Source organism: Sinohyriopsis cumingii, chromosome 6 (assembly GCF_028554795.1).
Source record: "Sinohyriopsis cumingii isolate HCF-2022 chromosome 6, ASM2855479v2, whole genome shotgun sequence".
In the NCBI taxonomy this organism is placed as follows: domain Eukaryota; kingdom Metazoa; phylum Mollusca; class Bivalvia; order Unionida; family Unionidae; genus Sinohyriopsis; species Sinohyriopsis cumingii.
In genome coordinates this window covers 116,640,529-116,659,144 of record NC_142966.1, presented here as the reverse complement: position 1 = coordinate 116,659,144, position 18,616 = coordinate 116,640,529, and positions in this window count along the sequence as shown.

Here is an 18,616-nt window from a genome sequence, read left to right as displayed (position 1 = left end):
GCTGCCGGTAAAGTCATTTTAACTAAAATGGCATTGTGGATGCCGGTGCTGACTCCATCAGTTACCACGGAAGCACGATTGTTAGCATTTATGGAACAGGGAGGGAAATCGTTGTTGAGTTGGCTAGCGGTAACAACTGATGCTAAAGAGGATAACGTCGCCGATACGTTTACATGGCACCTGGCGTCAAAACAGGGTGTTTCAGCCCCGCGTCATATATTCATAGCGCTACAGAATAGGGAACGATTGGGTAGTCAAGAACGCAGCCATATGATATTTGATCAATTAGGAGTCAGGGATGTTTCGCTGAGAATAAACGGACAACAGGAACCATCCGAGGATATACAGCTTAATTACGGCGACAACCATATCGCACGTGTGTATCATCGATTGCTGTCGTATATGGGTCGTGATCAAAACGTCGACACTGGTTTGCAAATATCACAACTTGATTTTAAAAACCTGTATCCGATTTATTATTTTTCGCTGGAACATCTTGATTTAACGAGACAATCCGTCGTTGATATACACTTCCGAGCTCGTATAGCCCCGGGTGGTGTTAATTATAGAGCGGTTGCTGTCATTCTCAGCGATAAATCAATGCTGCTAGAAGGCGTTGGTGGACGAATGAGAATCGTTGATGCGCCAGTGGAAAACATGTAATTGAAAGCACAAAACGCGTTTACAATAAATGTCGTATAGTGTCGTCAGTGTAGAGTTGACTGATGGTCAAGTCAAGAAATTACGATCAAAGTCGGCTAAACAATGCGGAACCACAATAACGCTGAAGCCGTCACAGATGGCAGGTGGTAATCATAAGATATCGTTGACGGCGCGTCAAATAAAACATTTCAATGATGCGATGAAGAATAAAAAGGGTGTTCAAATAGATTTTTCAGCCGCAGCGATTAAAAACATGGAAAAGACCGGCGGGATATTTCCGCTGTTAGCTGCGATTCCAGCGTTGATTGCCGCGGCCGCACCAGCAGTGGCTAAGGCGGCGGCGTTGGGGGCCGTTGGTACTGCGGCGGGGATGGCATTGAAGAAGGCAACCGGGAAAGGCTACAAAAAAAAACGACCCGTGGCCGGAAAGGGTCTAAGACTACCGGGGACCCCGTATTCATGGTATTCGGGAAAGGGTCTAAGACTACCAGGAACCGTTTATTGACTCGGGAGTCAATGACTCCAATGTCTAATTTTGATTTAATAGACGCCGCAAACGCGTTAGCGATAAAAAACTTCAGAGGTGTTTTCATGAGGGATCAATTACCGGCGGCACCAAGGAATATTGAAACCGGCATAATTAACCTCGATGGGTCCTCCGGAGCGGGAACTCATTGGGTTGCATACGCGATTGATCCGCGTGCAATCGTCTATTTTGATTCATACGGGTTAGCCCCGCCGAAAGAGTTCATGCGGTATATCCGGGCGTGTTCAGCCCGGGCGTGTTCAGCCCGGGTTTTTTATTCCACGCTACCAACACAGCAATTAAGTGACCCACCGATATGTGGCCGCGAGGTATTGAACGTACTTGCGGCGATTTCATCATCGCGAAAACCACCTCATATGGTTGTAAACGAATATACTAGTGGGGTCGTAGAAGCTCAACGGATTTTAGAGAATAACATTTACAATAACGATGATTGATATCTGGGGGCGACCGGTTTCGGCGCTAAAAGAATCCACGGAAACGGCCGCCGCCGACATAAAAAAACTAATTGAGGATGAAATCGCTGATATGTTGAATCTAACAAGTGTTGACCCGGGCGAAATAGTTGTATTTCAAGACCGCCAGGGTAAATTGAAATCCAGTAATGTGTCGCTGAATGACGTTTTAATACGACAGCGTGATGCCGCCGATGGCACCATAGCGTTGTATACCGGCGACGGACTACTCAAACCGGGTAGACATATATTTCAGATAGAGAATACGATAGAATTAATCCAAGACGGTGTTATAAGGTTGAATAGATCAATAATCGAACTCGAAGGGCATGTGAAAACAACTATCGATAGATTTTTTGGGTACCCGATAGTATTCGAACCAAATCTTGCAACAATAAAAAATACTATTTTGGAGTTTACGACGCTGTCGGGCCAATTTTACACGTTACGAAAAAATGTTAACAGGATCGATGACAACTTTGATAAATTCCTTGGTAAAAAAAATACCAAGCCGGATGAAATCACAATAACTATAAATGATATCACTGCGTATGGACAGGAAATAGAAACAATCAAAACTGATGTTGCAACAAACAAAAAGGGTGTAGACGCGCATGAACGGGAAATAGAAATAATCGGCGCTAATGTTGCAACGATCATAAATAATGTAGACTCGCATGGACGGAAAATAGAAACAATCAAAACTGATGTTACAACGATCATAAATAATATAGACGCGCATACACAGGAAATAGGAATAATCAAAACTGATATTGAAGCGAACAAAAAGGGTGTGGACGCGCATACACAGGAAATAGGAACAATCAAAACTGATGTTGAAGCGAACAAAAAAAATGTAGACGCGTATTGGCGGGGAATAGGATTAATCAAAACTGATGTTGCAGCGAACAAAAAAGGTATAGACGTGCATACATATGAAATAGGAACAATCAAACTTGATGTTGCAGCGAACAAAAAAAGTATAACCGAGAATACACGGGAAATAGAAACAATCAAAACTAATGTTGCAGCGAACAAAAAAGATGTGGACACGCATATACAGGAAATAGGAACGATTAAAACTGATGTTGAAGCGATTAAAGACGGACTACCGAGAGTAGCAGAGCAATTCGAAAAAATAAAAATCCCTCATGAGAACATCATCAACACAGTATACACAATTCGGCATGGATCATTCGATTGGACTCCTACACAGAATACAGTAAATATCACCGCAACTGTTAAGGGTATTTATCGATTGACACTGATTTCAATGATGCAGTTTAATATATTATCGTCGAGTTCATCCGGGTTTAACAATACAATATCAACAATTATAGACAAGAACGCAACTGAAAAGTTTACAATTTATGCCGTTGATAGAAATCTAGCCGGGGCAAACATTACATGGTATGTGGAATTTGTAGCGAATCTAAGTAATTAAAAACACTAGTTCTTTTAAAATAAAAATGACCACCAAGGAAATTGAATCAGAGGTATCACCGACGTCACATCAATATCGATTCGATACCGCAAAAGAATTCTCCGCGAACTTGAAAACGCTTTCCGAACAATACCGTGTAAAAATAAAAAAATACCGTCGTAAAATAACCGCCATCGACGCGGTCGTGTACTCGGTGTCGGGTATAGTAGCTGGCGCCGGTGTTATTTTATCCACGGTGACCACGATAACCCCGATCGCTGTTCCAATCGCTGTCTCCGCAATGACAACAGTTGCTGGAGTTGCCAACGCAATCACTAGGAAGATATCATCGTGTTTTCAGAAAAAACTCAACGAGTATACAGTAAAACATCAAATAGTATCCGACGCATACTCGAAATTATCCGGGTTGATCTCGTTATCGATTGATAATTTGTTCGTATCCGATGTTGAATTCTCCACGATGGTCCAGTTATATAGCTCCGCGATGTCAAAAATCGAGGATTTTCAACTGGAAGCCGAAACCACCTGGTTGTTAAAATTAGACACTAAAAACAACGAATAATAATAATGTCGCTGAACCCCGAAGGGTCTCAATTACTTCAGCGGATCGCGGAGAACACCACTCCGGTACAAACAAGTATGATATCGATAACGTCAACGAAACCCGAATTCAGTGTGAACTTCCCATCGCCGATTCCAGTAAAGGAAATAGCGCTGGCAAAATTGCGAATATATCACAGTTGGCCTAATATTCGAGCGAACGCATTTAACGGACAACAACCTAATAACTCGCTGGTTTTTGCACGGACAAATAAACCCGATGGAACCCCCAACTGGGAGGAGGTTACAATACCAACTGGGTCATACCAAATAGAACAAATCAATAAAGAATTTCAACGCAGGATAAAATCGATCACAGGAAAGGAATCAAAAATCGCTATTACGGTTCATGAACCGACGTTATCGTCGACGATTGAAATAAGCACACCGGGGTATATGGTTGATATTTATAACAGTTCAATAAGAACCATACTAGGATGGCCTGAGAATCCACCCGCGGACACCCCCCCATCAACTATCCTCAGACACGATAACGGAGATGGTGGTAGGCATATTGCTCCATACAACGTAAATATCGCATCAGTGATAGCGATCAATCTAGTGTGTGATGTTATCGAAGGGAGTTATCAGGTGGATACCAAGCAATCAAATCAAGCTCAACAGGGGTATATCCTTTATTCGTTTTCACCAACAGCCCCTCCGGGATTTTTGATCATTGAGAGTCCGATTAATCCGGTCTATATGCGATGCCATGATCGGTTTTTAACGAGAATTAATTTCAGACTTACCGATCAGTCAAATAACCTAATTGATCTGCAAGAGGAGGAGTTAGTGATCACTCTGTTTGTAAGATCATAGCAGCAGAGGGGGCAATGACATCGACGCGGTCGTCGATGTGCTTACCGGACGCTGACGACGCTGGGGATCAGCGCGCAGAAGGTGTTAATTAAACCAAATGACGTCACCATCGTGTAGGATGGACCGACGTCGTTTTTTTTTTACCAGGCGCTGACGACACTAGATCGTTGAGTGCAGAAAGTAATAATTAAGCAAAATAACGATTGGACAAAATGTCTGATTCGCCCCCTCTGCTGCTAGGAGTGTAAGTATCTTGTTGGTGTGTACATGTGGGTGAGGTCGGATAGGTATGTTGGACTAGAGTCCGTCTGTGAAACGTAGCACAGAGAACAAATTTTGTATTTGATTCTGAATTGAATGCATAGCCAGTGTAGGCAGCGGGGAGGTGTGCTCTGATCGTGGTAGTCTAAGTATGATCCGAGCAACTGCGTTTTGAACTTTTTGAAGTTTCTGGAGTAGATATTGAGAAGAACCAGACAGAATGGAATTACAATAGTCCAGTCTTGAAAGTGCTAATGAACACACAAGTGTTTTAGTGGCATCAACTGAAAGATATTTGCGAATTGAGCTGATGCGTCTCAAGATATGCAGCCTTGCATATGTTCATGACATGTTGGTGCAATGTGAGAGTACTGTCCAGAGTAACACCTAGGTTTCGTAATGATTTTGTGAATTTAATGTTGGTGTTGCTGATATTTATTGTTTGAGGTAAAGGAATGAGAAAGTCTTTGTGTTGTGATCAGAATGGACTCAGTTTTATCATCATTCATCTGCAGCTTGTTACATGTCATCCATGATTTTACATCAGAAATGCACCTATCTACACATTGGATGGTAACATCAACTTCGGTCGGGTGGCTAGAATTGTATATTTGGGTGTCATCAGCGTACAATTTGTGAGACACTGGATGACGATCTATGACACTCGAGAGTGGCTGAGTGTATATAATGAAGAGAACAGGTCCAAGAACAGACCCCTGTGCAACACCACAACATAGACTAACTGGGCTGGAGTGTATTCCATTTGCAGACACAATTTGTGTCGTGTTGACCAAGTAGGACTTGAACCACAGTAAGGCTGTATCATGAATGCCAAATACATGCTGGAGACGGTGAAGTAATATATCATGGTCTATTGTGTCAAATGCTGCAGGGAAATCAAGAAGGGTGAGGACTGTAATCTTTCCGCTATCCAAAGCAGAGAGAATGTCATTGACTACTTTTAGAAGAGTAGTTTCAGTACTGTGGCAAGGGCGATATGCAGATTGTACATTGCTAAAAAGACTGTTTGAATTTAGATCAGATACAAGCTGGGATAGAACAACCTTTTCTAAGATTTTTTATATGAATGGGAGATTAGAAACTGGGCGGTAGTTCTTTAAATCGTTATGGTCTAGTGTTGGTTTCTTCAGCAGAGGCTTTACAATGGCAGTTTTGAAAAATGATGGGAATTCCCCGGTTGAGAGAGAGAGAGGTATTAATAACATCGGTTAGTGAAGGCAATACTGGATCTAGGCACTCAAGCAGCAGTGATGTTGGAATTGGATCAAGTTCACATGACTTTGGTGCACTCTTCATCAGGATTGTACGTACGAAATCCATAGAGACAGGTTCAAATGCTGCTAATGGTTGCCACTCAAATTCTATATCCCAACTGTATGGTGACGACGAGTCAATTGAAATTGTGGTGTCAAACTTATCTCTAATGGTTTGTACTTTGTCACGGAAGAAATTTGCAAACATGTCCGGAAGGTCAACTGGAGAGAAGGTAGTTGGAAGTGGTGTACATTTGTTCCTTGACATTAGCTTGTTAGTAATCTCGAACAGCTCTTTGCAGCTGGAACTTTCCATGATCTTAGTAGTGTAGTGGGCTAATTTCGCTGCATGGACTATATTTGTGACATTCTTCTTAGCGGCTTGATATATCTGCTTAAGAATAGTGAGTCTGGTGGAAAGCCAAAGCCTTTCAGCTTTACGGCTGTCTCTTTTAGCAGTGCGAAGCTGGTCCCTAACACTGCTATACCATGGAGAACACTTTTGAATTGATACTCTGCACTTGGTAGCTGGGGCATGTTTGTCGAGCAATGAACACATGCAGTTATCGAGTTGTTCTGTTGTAGGAGGTAAGCAAGTTGTTAGGTTTGTTTGGATGTCATGCATTAGTTTGGTTCTATTTATCATACGGAGATTTCGCTTAGTAGCAGGTAAAGGTGGAGGGTTAGGGACTGATACGTCAAGACGGCATATAATACTATGTATTACCTATACGAACATATGATAAAACCCTTGTCGTTTTGATCTTCTCGCCCCAATCTTTAGTAGATAAATCATATGTTGCTTTTATAGATTTACTCGCGCTTCTATTAATATCTATTTGCTTCTGATGTCATGTTTTTTTTTATATACTAGTTATCTATGTTAATCATTCGTCTGCAACTCTGGCAGTGTAGTAATGTTATGTTAATCATTCGTCTGCAACTCTGGCAGTGTAGTAATGTTAATAACGATCAAGTAAAATATTTGTTCTAAAATCATTGATTACTTTCCAGAGAATTTTGGATTTTCTCCATGTCAATCCCAAAACAATAAATTAAATTGTTTATCCTCTTGTTACTCATGTCAGATTTAATTCATATTTATTTTAATTTAATTGTTTGTCAGTTTTACATTTTTTATTCTATTACATGCTTTTATAATGTAAATTTATTCACTGGAGATGATTTTTTTCACCAGAAAATTGGTTGACAAGAATCATTCTTTTCATAAACACAAGGTGTTGGCCTCGATGCTGACCTTGATACAAAATTAGTAAATAAAGTTCTATTTTTATTTTAAAATTATTGGTTGCTGTCAAGGTCATGATGGGGTTTTGGGTTTAAGATGTCAACAACTTTTTTAATTTTTTTTTTATTTCTTAGAGAAAATTATTGGTCTTGTTGTTGTTGTTGTTTTTAACGCCATTTCTCAGCACTCGATAGGCTATGCATGGCAGCCAGTATTAATGGTGGAGGAAGAACCCGGGAAAACCCCTAGGAAGAACCACTGACCCACGAGAAGCTACTGGCAAGCTTTCTCACATACCCACATTGGCCGAATCCCAGACTCGAACCCACGCAGAGGTGAGATGGCAGTGATCCGTAACGGAGAGCGCTTTAGACCACTCGGGGCCCCAAAATGATTGGTCTAATCAAGGCCATATTCTGTGTACGTGATATAAACATGATCACGTAACCCCCTTCTGATTTCGCAACTTGGGGGAATTTCGAAACTGCGTCTTATAATACAATATAACCTTTGTTTTCGAGAGAGTTTGGGGCTTTTTACACTGTCAAGTTAGTTTGTTGTAGCCAGATTTTGAACATTAATTTTCTTCAGATCAGTTGGATTTCAAAAGGATAAATTATTTTTTCTCTGGAAATATTTTGAGGAATGCTCATACAGAAATTTTGGAAAAGACATTGCTTACAAATTTAATTTGGATTTCCAACACCGGAGTGCCATTATTTGTATCTATACAAGGAACTGTAGATAATCACATTACTGACCACAGCATATGTCATCGTCATCCATCTTGGATTTTTCATCAGGATTCGAACTTGAAATTATCAGAACATTTGTTACTACGACTTTTGCAAAATAATTCGTGGATTATTCTTGGATTAATTTTGGATTTGATTCTTGAAACCATAAGTTCTTCTCCTTTTTTCATTTTTACAGAATTTTCCAGGAAAATAAATTATTTGTTAAATTTTAAAAAGCTTGTTGTTTTCACTCTTTCTGTGTTACTGTTTATTTGAGCCTAAACACGTAACACTCTACTCGATTTGATGCATATATTGATACTAATCGGCACTGATCATTGTATATCTACTCTTCTCCTTACTGTCTGCACTCTTATCAGCAGTAGATTAAGTTCTAAACCTCAGTGTAGACAATTCACGTGCTTCTAAAATCGGTTTCCTATTCTTAACCACCCGCTTTTGTTGATCTGAAATCAGTCGCAATACCACGGTCTTATTTCACATTTAAATCTATGTATTGTTGAACATTTACTCTCCTTTCATATTTGTCATAACCTAATAGTAACAGCTTTATTAACTTTTCGAGTTCACGATGTTTTCATTTCTGTCATAACCTTACTGTCCTAAAATTAACAGCTTTATTAACTTTTAAATGGTATGGTGCTATGTTATACTCAGATTTGCAGTAATGCTGTGGTAGATTTTATACAACTTGCAAATCAGATTAAACTACCTATGATATTGTTATTTAATCTGAATGCATCATCACCAGGTACAGGTATGTTGCATTCGGCCAGCGGTTTTGGTTTCTGGAAATAAACATGAAATGTTTATACCAATTTAATTAATTCTGCTACCATCCAAACTGCTCATTTTAGGTGATTCTGCCAAAATCTCATATCGCACTGTGAACCGCATAAATTCAAAGCGAAGTTATCAAAATGTTCATCTGAAAAGTTGGGTTATAATATAATAATTTTTTTCTAGTAAAAAATGTTTGATATATTTATTTGGTTAAAACGAGTTAACCATTTTATTGTATTAAACTGAATCACAGGAAGAGAATAAGGTGCTACACAATTATTTTTAAACAAATCTAAAATTTATTATTTATATTAAGCAAAACGCACGTGCCTCTGGCATAATTCAAACAAAGTACTTCTAAGGGACTGGCGCTCCTCGGGCCAAAAAGTTAAAAATATCCAATATGTCAGTTTATTTTTGTCAACTGCCGAGTTCTGAAACCAGCACTGATATACCGAAGATATATAAAAAAATTCAACCTGCCTGCTGTAGTGGACTTAGCGCATGTAAGATTATTTTCATTAAGGACAAATCAGACATTATATGAAGTCTTTTGGTGAAAATCCCGTTTAGATATGACCATCCATTAAGGATGAGTAAAAAATATAATTTTTTATATATAAAGATAGCAAGGAAATTGGATGTACCATTGGTACCCTTATATTTTAGGTCAAACTAAATATCACAGTCTTTTCGTGCAAGTGTCATATTAATATATGACCGTCTCATTCAATATGCTTCGCCATTACAAGACTTTCAAGACGACTGCCATGGACAAAATAATGGATGCTAGATCAGCATAATTTTCACTTAGGACAAATTCCTGTTGTATCTTTACATGTTGAAACTGTACAAAGTAAAAAAATTTGTAGAGGAAAAAGGTACAGTTGATGCAATACATTATTTGAATAAAATTATTGCGTGAACATTTCTGTAATTTTAGAACCTTCAATTTTGTTCAAAATCTCAATCTTGCAGTCTTTAACACTATCTTTTTTGAGTTAAGACATTTGACCGTATCAGCTGTGAAGTACTGAACAAACTGATCTATGCTTTTGACCTGCTTATTTCCTTGCTGGCTCCAGCTGGAGTTGTCCATTGATAATTAACGAGTGTTATTTTATCCCACAATTACCACTGGTCAAATATCACTCATTTTCGTTTTTTGTTTATTTGAGTGAAATTATTTCATATTATAGTTTTCCATTTGCTGTTAAATCATTCCACTACATATGCTTTATTTCTGAGTAAGTTAAAAAGGAATCAATATTTTTGTTTGCCAATAAATCCTGAACTTTCCTGTTGTAAAATTACTTTCCCTTATCAAACTGGATCTTTTCATGATTTCTATCTTGAAATATTTCTCAAGAGACATCATGAACATCATTCCATTTTTGCTTTTGCCTTTTCAGCACAAGGTATTTGATAAAGGCATATTGCTCTTAAAATGCATTTGATTCTACTGTTGTCCTTTTCATGTGGTTGCATGTCAACAATGTCTATCTTTATCTTATCATGTGACCAACAAATTCTTTTGTAGGTAAATCTCTTTGTTGCAAGATTATGCAATATATAAGTAGATTATCTGCTACACCACTCTTTCAATGCAGCATATTATATTTCCTTGTCTAGCTTAATTTGCTCCTACAAGTGACTGATACGTGTGTAGCACCTAGACTTTCAGGTACCATTACTATGTAATAAATGCTGCCATCAGCCTTGCTCTTCATTGTCTCTGATATTGGCAAATTTGAAATAGCTAAAAATCATTGAGAAATTACTTTATGCTTGATAATCTATCTTTAGGTGTAACCAAAAAGACAATAAAAGATCCATAAAAATTGGTACATTTTTTGGACAAATTTCCAATGTTTCTTAAATTCATTCAAAATGTAAAAATAGTTTCAGATTTATGTGTGGTCTGTTATTTCTATGGTTGACTCTAAGGCAGAGGTGGGCAAACTTAACAGTGCAAGTGCCGCATACACAAATTTACACCTAGTCGCGGGCGGCATAGTTCATTAAGTAAAATAATTGATATTTGAAATAGCAAAAACAAATGGTTTTTCTAAATAACATCTAATTAATTTTCAGTTGTTAATATGTTGTCAATATTTGAAAACTTAAACTTAAACTTCAAAAGAAGCACATTCATTTGATAAACAGAGTAACATAAACAGAGTCAGTGTGAATTATGACTTGTTCCTAGGCCACATGAAAACCCTTGGCGGGCTGCATTTTGCCCACCCCTGCTCTAAGGGAATTACTTCATATAATAAATTATACTATGCTGTTTTAAATCTAAATATGTTTTCCACAAATTCTGTTTTCATTCAATCTATGAAGACTGACCTAAGAATTAACCAAGATCTCTAAGCTGTACTGTGAATGAAGCCAAATACAAATTTGAATATTGATACTATGATTAAATATAGAGTGTAAATCAGTGTCTTTTCTGTAGACTTTTAGTATATCTTTCTCGATGCTTGAAATAAAATTTGTATTCTCTTTACATTTTGACCACGCTTTTATCCCATGCAAAATTTTAAACAAAATTACCTCTTGATACTAACACTGTGCTTTCGTGTAAAACTCATGAAATATTTCTATCACCTCTCTGAAAAAAACTGCTGAAATCAATATAATATAGACTTCTGCCATTGTTTACTTTATGTCAAAACTTTCAATTAGCGTTTTTTGTTTTGCTAATTGTCTTCATAGTTTGTGTGGCCATTTGTAACTCATTTTCACAAAAACATGATTGGTCCAGAAATGTTGATATATCCTTACATGATTTTGTAATACAACCCGCCTCCCCTCAAGTGTCCAGAAATGTAGCATTCCTATATGAGCTGGTAATAAAATGTTTTTACAATGTGGTCCTGGAATGTTGTATCTTTACGGGAGATGGTGATACACAACATTATGAATGTTCAATTATTTACTTAGTCTCATAGGTCTTTAAATTCTGATTTTTAATGTTCTCGGATATGAAAAAAAAAATATTGGTAAAACCTTCATGTTTACACTACTGATTATGTACAATAGGAATCATAAATGCTGATGGCAAAGTAGGTGGTGAAAGTGAGATTTTTCCTTTTCATATATCAAATTACAAAACTCTAAAGATCCATTAGATACTATGCTTTTATTACCTCTTAAAAGGGTTACCCAGGTGACTCAGTGGTGTAAAGCACTGACTTTTACTGATCACTGCCATCTTACCTCTGTCCGGCTCAGCCAATGTGGGTATGTGAAAAAGCTTGCAAGTTGGTTTCCATGGGCTGGTGATTCTTACCAGGACTTTCCTGGGTTCTTACCCTACAAGTTATAATGGCCACCATGTATAGCCCATCATGTGCTGAAAAATGGTGTTTAACCTACAACAACATCTTAAAAGTTTTCATAAATGTCAAGATTTGGTGCGCTGTTTTTTATGAAGTTATATCTGATAGAATGTGCATGAGATATACATGTATATTAATTACCTACCTTGTATATCCTGTTAGATATGCATTCACTTCACAAGAACTAGTACTATTAAATCTTCACAAGAATTAGTAGTACTAAATCATCACAAGAACTAGTACTATTAAATCTTCACAAGAACTAGTAGTATTAAATCTTCACAAGAACTAGCAGTACTAAATCTTCACAAGAACTAGTAGTAATAAATCTTCACAAGAATTAGTACTATTAAATCTTCACAAGAATTAGTAGTATTAAATCTTCACAAGAACTAGTACTATTAAATCTTCACAAGAACTAGTAGTACTAAATCTTCACAAGAACTAGTAGTATTAAATCTTCACAAGAATTAGTACTATTAAATCTTCACAAGAATTAGTAGTATTAAATCTTCACAAGAATTAGTAGTATTAAATCTTCACAAGAACTAGTACTATTAAATCTTCACAAGAATTAGTAGTACTAAATCTTCACAAGAACTAGTAGTATTAAATCTTCACAAGAACTAGTAGTACTAAATCTTCACAAGAACTAGTAGTATTAAATCTTCACAAGAATTAGTACTATTAAATCTTCACAAGAATTAGTAGTATTAAATCTTCACAAGAACTAGTACTATTAAATCTTCACAGGAACTAGTAGTACTAAATCTTCACAAGAACTAGTAGTATTAAATCTTCACAAGAACTAGTACTATTAAATCTTCACAAGAACTATTAGTATTAAATCTTCACAAGAACTAGTAGTACTAAATCTTCACAAGAACTAGTAGTATTAAATCTTCACAAGAACTAGTAGTAATAAATCATCACAGGAACTAGTAGTACTAAATCTTCACAAGAACTAGTAGTAATAAATCTTCACAAGAACTAGTAGTATTAAATCTTCACAAGAACTAGTAGTATTAAATCTTCACAAGAACTAGTAGTATTAAATCTTCACAAGAACTAGTACTATTAAATCTTCACAAGAACTAGTAGCACTAAATCTTCACAAGAACTAGTACTATTAAATCTTCACAAGAACTAGTACTATTAAATCTTCACAAGAACTAGTAGCACTAAATCTTCACAGGAACTAGTAGTACTAAATCTTCACAAGAACTATTAGTATTAAATCTTCACAAGAACTAGTAGTATTAAATCTTCACAAGAACTAGTAGTATTAAATCTTCACAGGAACTAGTAGTACTAAATCTTCACAAGAACTATTAGTATTAAATCTTCACAAGAACTAGCAGTATTAAATCTTCATTATTAACATATTTTTAGAGATAAAAATTGATAAAATGGTTGAATTGCATTGTGATAGTTCTGAACTCAACATGTAAAAGATAATATCCATTTCAGCTGGACAACATGATGCAGCTGAATCAATACTCTCTGTTTTCTCACTACAATATTTCACTGTATGTAAGATACTGGTGTCTGTGATAAGCATTAGGATGGAAGGGTGAGTGTGTATGTGAGTGAACCAATAATGCAAAGAAAGAACTGTTTAAAAGAAAATTATTAAAAACAAAACAAATGGAATTAATTTTATAACTACTACACCTACTCCTTCCTGATCCTTGCATTCCATTTTACTGTTATTATATTTTGATGTCCTTACAACTGAAAGTATTCCTGAAGGCAACAGTAGAAGCATACAGTGCGATATTTAAAATAATGCATTTCTAAACAATATTTACATTAAAATGCTGTCAACCATCATCATATAATAGTAAAAGTGAATTCCAGTGTCAATTTAAATGATAGCTAAGTTAATCTAATGAAAGTACCAATCATGTTTAAACTGAGCGACACATGTATTTGCCATTTGAAGCAAATGTTGCTTGAATCAAAACAATCAAAGCTGCCGAACAAGTTAAAATGATTGCCTAAACAAGTTAAAACTGCCTAAACAAGTGTTAAGATGATTGCCTAAACAAGAGTTACAACAACTACCTAAACAAGTGTTACAACATTTGCACAGACAAGTGTTAAAACAATTACCTAAGGGGGCCTCGAGTGGCCGAGTGGTTTAAAGCACTCACTGTTCCGGATCACTGCCATCTCACCTCTGTCTGCGTGGGTTCAAGTCCAAGGCTCAGCTAGCATGGGTACATGGGAAAGCCTGCCAGTAGCTTTTTGTGGGTCAGTGGTTCTTCCCTGGGTTTTCCAGGGTTCTTCCTCCACCAGTTATACTGGCCGCCACGTATAGCCTATCTTGTGCTGAAAAATTGCGTTAAACCCTAGAACAACAGCAATAACAATTACCTAAACAACTGTTAAACCAACAGCCTAAAGTAATAAGATAGATCATGTATAACAAAGGTATCACTTACTCTAAGGGATTAGTTCTCATTATAAAATTTAAACTTGCTGTAAACACCATTGATTCAGCACACCTAGTTATCCTTACTTGGATACCAATGTTCTAGTGCAATATATAACACACTACTAACTCTAAGTATTGTTCAATATGACATTTCATTTCATATTTTCCCATAAACAAACTGACAGCAATTGTAAACCTCTTGTCCAGCACCAACTATGAAGTCACATACAAAATGGATGCATTATTAGTTGTGTGCACTGTGCAAAACCTTGATTTACCTGCACAGAGCATACAACTTAAAATTGGTGAGTAATCCCAATTAAGCACATATACTGAGTTGACTACAATGCTTTTGGGTAAGTCCACGTTTTATTTACATGAACATTTACATTTGTGCAGATCTTGTATGTGTCATAAGTTAATAGGTAGGCAGATAGATCAATAGATGATTGTTTTATTGGTTTAATGCCATTTCTCAGTGCTAGATAGACTATACATGATGGTCAGTATAATGGGTAGAGGAAGAAACAGGGACAACCCCAGTAAGAATCACTGACACAGAAAGCTACCGGCATCTTTCTCACATAATGACGTTGACCAAACCTGAGACATGAACCCACATAGACAGAGATGAGATGGCAGTGATCAGCAGAGGCAAGTGCTTTAGAACACTCAGCCACCCAGGGCCCTGAAAAAATTGATAAGCAGATAGATAGGTTATTAATTACGTTTGAGAAATAGACTGACAACTTAGGGAATTTACATTATGTAAGTATAACACAATCCTTAGAGTAGAAATAAGCTTACAAATAGACCTCCTTCTCTACACAATATATGTATCCATATCTTTTTTGTGTTGTGGAAAGTTAAGACATCCCACTTTGTGCAGGTTAAATAGGTATTCGATTAATAAGGCTAAAATAAAAATTCTAGAAGCAGTGTTACTTGTCTTGACACAAGCTCATCCTAAAATCTCTAATAAACCTACATAACTGAAATCTGCATGCTAGTAGAGGGGGCCAATGTTGAGAATATCCTTAAAGTTGTAAGAGCCAATGTTCATTCAAATGAAAGTGTTTTACTTTGATCTTCTGCTTGAGTTTCATGCACAAAAAAGTCAGAAAGCATGGGTCCTTTACCTGTATATGCTACACACATTATATTCCAGCACAACATTTACATACTAGTAAAATTCTATTTGACAAAAATGTGGGTGTTTGTTTTTCTAAACAAAATATAATGAATGTAAGCATGCTAAATATTGATATTCTTGCTGAACTGTGTATTATGCTCATGTAGTCTAAATAAGTAAGGGTAAGATAGTTAATGAAAAGGAATTTGATCAGATTGGGTCCAGCTGTAATTAACAAACCTTCTATCCCTATGTGTGATGACTGGCTAAGCCCATGTGCTGCCATTTTATCACAAGAGTACTGTACAGACTGTGTTGACAGGTTTAGACAAGATTCATGAAGATCCAACAGGTCATGGGTTAAAGTTAACAATATCTGACATTTTATTTCTTCGTAATCAATTACAATGTGGGCTAATAAACAATTAACAGATGCTATCTTTGTGGATAACAGATAACAATACATATAATTTTTTTTGTGTGGATAACATATAATAATACATATGAAAAACATGAAGTTCATGAAACGCTATGCTACGATCACAAACAAAATTAAAACCTGATACAGACCTAAGTAAAACTCGAGTCACTGTGACCTTCTTTCCATGGAGTATCTATATGATTTCAAAATAAACACTTTAATATCAGGAACTGGTATGAGTGTGAGAAACATACAACAATCACTTCAATGTGAAGCATAGGCACTATGATCTACTTTTGTCAGCAAAGTGAATAAACTCAAAACATGTCTGGACTGAATGCAACAGTATCAGAGAAAACAGCCTCATGCATATAATTTATTAATGACACCTACAACGACAATAACAATAATGACAACAACAATGAAAACAATGCAATGGTACGAGTGGAGAAGTGACAACAATGTTTCCCTATGCTTAAGCAGGTGAGACAAGAACTTGTACTTAAAGGCAATAAATCAGAAGACTTTAATACTTTTAAATAAATTTTCTTTCCACATCAGTGTATCCATATATATAGATATACATATTGCACATTTCTGCTGCACATTTGTGTGAATTTAATAAACCTTTTGCTCTCATTTTTATTTTGTTACATCCAACACAATCCAAACAGTTAATAGGCATAACAGCATCACATATAATGACAACAAACTACAACAACTTGCTCTAGAACAAAAAGTAATAAGACTCCAGTACAAATGTGATGGTGTCTACATGAAGTCTCTCTGCTCTAGAACAATAAGCAGACAGGGCTAAAATACAAATGTAATGGTGCCTACATGAAGTCTCTCTGCTCTAGAACAAAAAATAATAAGACTCCTGTACAAATGTGATGGTGCCTACATGAAGTCTCTCTACTCTAGAACAATAAGCAGACAGGACTAAAACACAAATGTGATGGTGCCTACATGAGGTCTCTCTACTCTAGAACAATAAGCTGACAGGACTAAAACACAAATGTGATTGTGCTTACATGAAGTCTCTCTACTTTAGAACAATAAGCAGACAGGGCTAAAATACAAATGTGACGGTGTCTTCATGAAGTCTATGGTCCAGAACAATAAGCAGATAGGACTCCAATATCAATGTGATGGTGCCTACATGAAGACTCCCTTTGCTTGGAATATGTATACTGAAAATAATAGTGGTAATCAGCCTGACACATTGATGAATAATAATAAATCATTAATAATAAAATAATAATAAATAATAAATTTTGATAGGCATTAATGGCCCCTGTTAACATACTTAAAATTGTGTGACATCATAAGCTTTCGTACTTATCTCCCTTGAGACTCGTGTTGCCATCTAATGTCATACATGTATGATAAATACAAATGTAATGACTTTTAGATATATTATCAAATATAAATAAAAAAATATATGAAATAATATATTGTACTTCTGTCATATGTTACTCAAATTTGTAACAAATTACTATATATTTTTTTAATCACTAATAATGCCACAGAATATTAATGCACAAGGAGGCAGGCAAGAACATTTCTCCTGCTGAGTTAATTCTCACTAGAATTGAAAACAAGCAACTGCCCCTCCCAAACCATTTTAAAGAACTTTTATCAGGACCCATTACATATAATTCCTTTAGGTACATGGTTTTCACGCTTTTCTAAAGACAAATTTCCAGGTTATTTCCAGGATGAAATTAAGTTTTTCAAGGTTCACATATGACCATTACTGAATGTAATCAAAGAACATTTTAGATTGTAAGACATGAAGTTTCTAAATCTAAAGATGTTTCTCTTTCAAGACTCTCCAAAACATCTAAGTCAGAAAAGATGATTGAGAACAAAACCACAAAATCTATTACATGAAACAAGTTTGATTATATTCCTGTAAATTGGCATGTAAAGTCATTTCATTGTACAGAATAAAAATTTTAACATTATTTTGCTGACCTGCATTATGTTGCCAAGACAGAACAAAATAATGAACATAAAATAGCTTTGTTTCCTTTCAAACCTTTAATTCTAAAGAATTCTATAGCAATACATATATATATATATATATATATATATATATATATATATATATATATATATATATATATATATATATATATATATCTTTATCTTTTAGAAAGTAAATATTTCCTATTGCAATATATTAATAAAAAAAAACAATAAACGCAATTAATTAAAATCTTGTCTTGTAACAAAAGAGTTTAACCCTAAATTTATCTGTGTCAATAGAATCCCAAACTAGATTTTTCAAACAACCTAATCTCCTTAAGACAATCTGGTTAAAAATCCATCATTTAAAAAATATTTTCAAATGGGTTGATTTAAATTTTGACCTCCAAAATTATATACTGTTGTATAAACAAGGACTGAATTTTCTG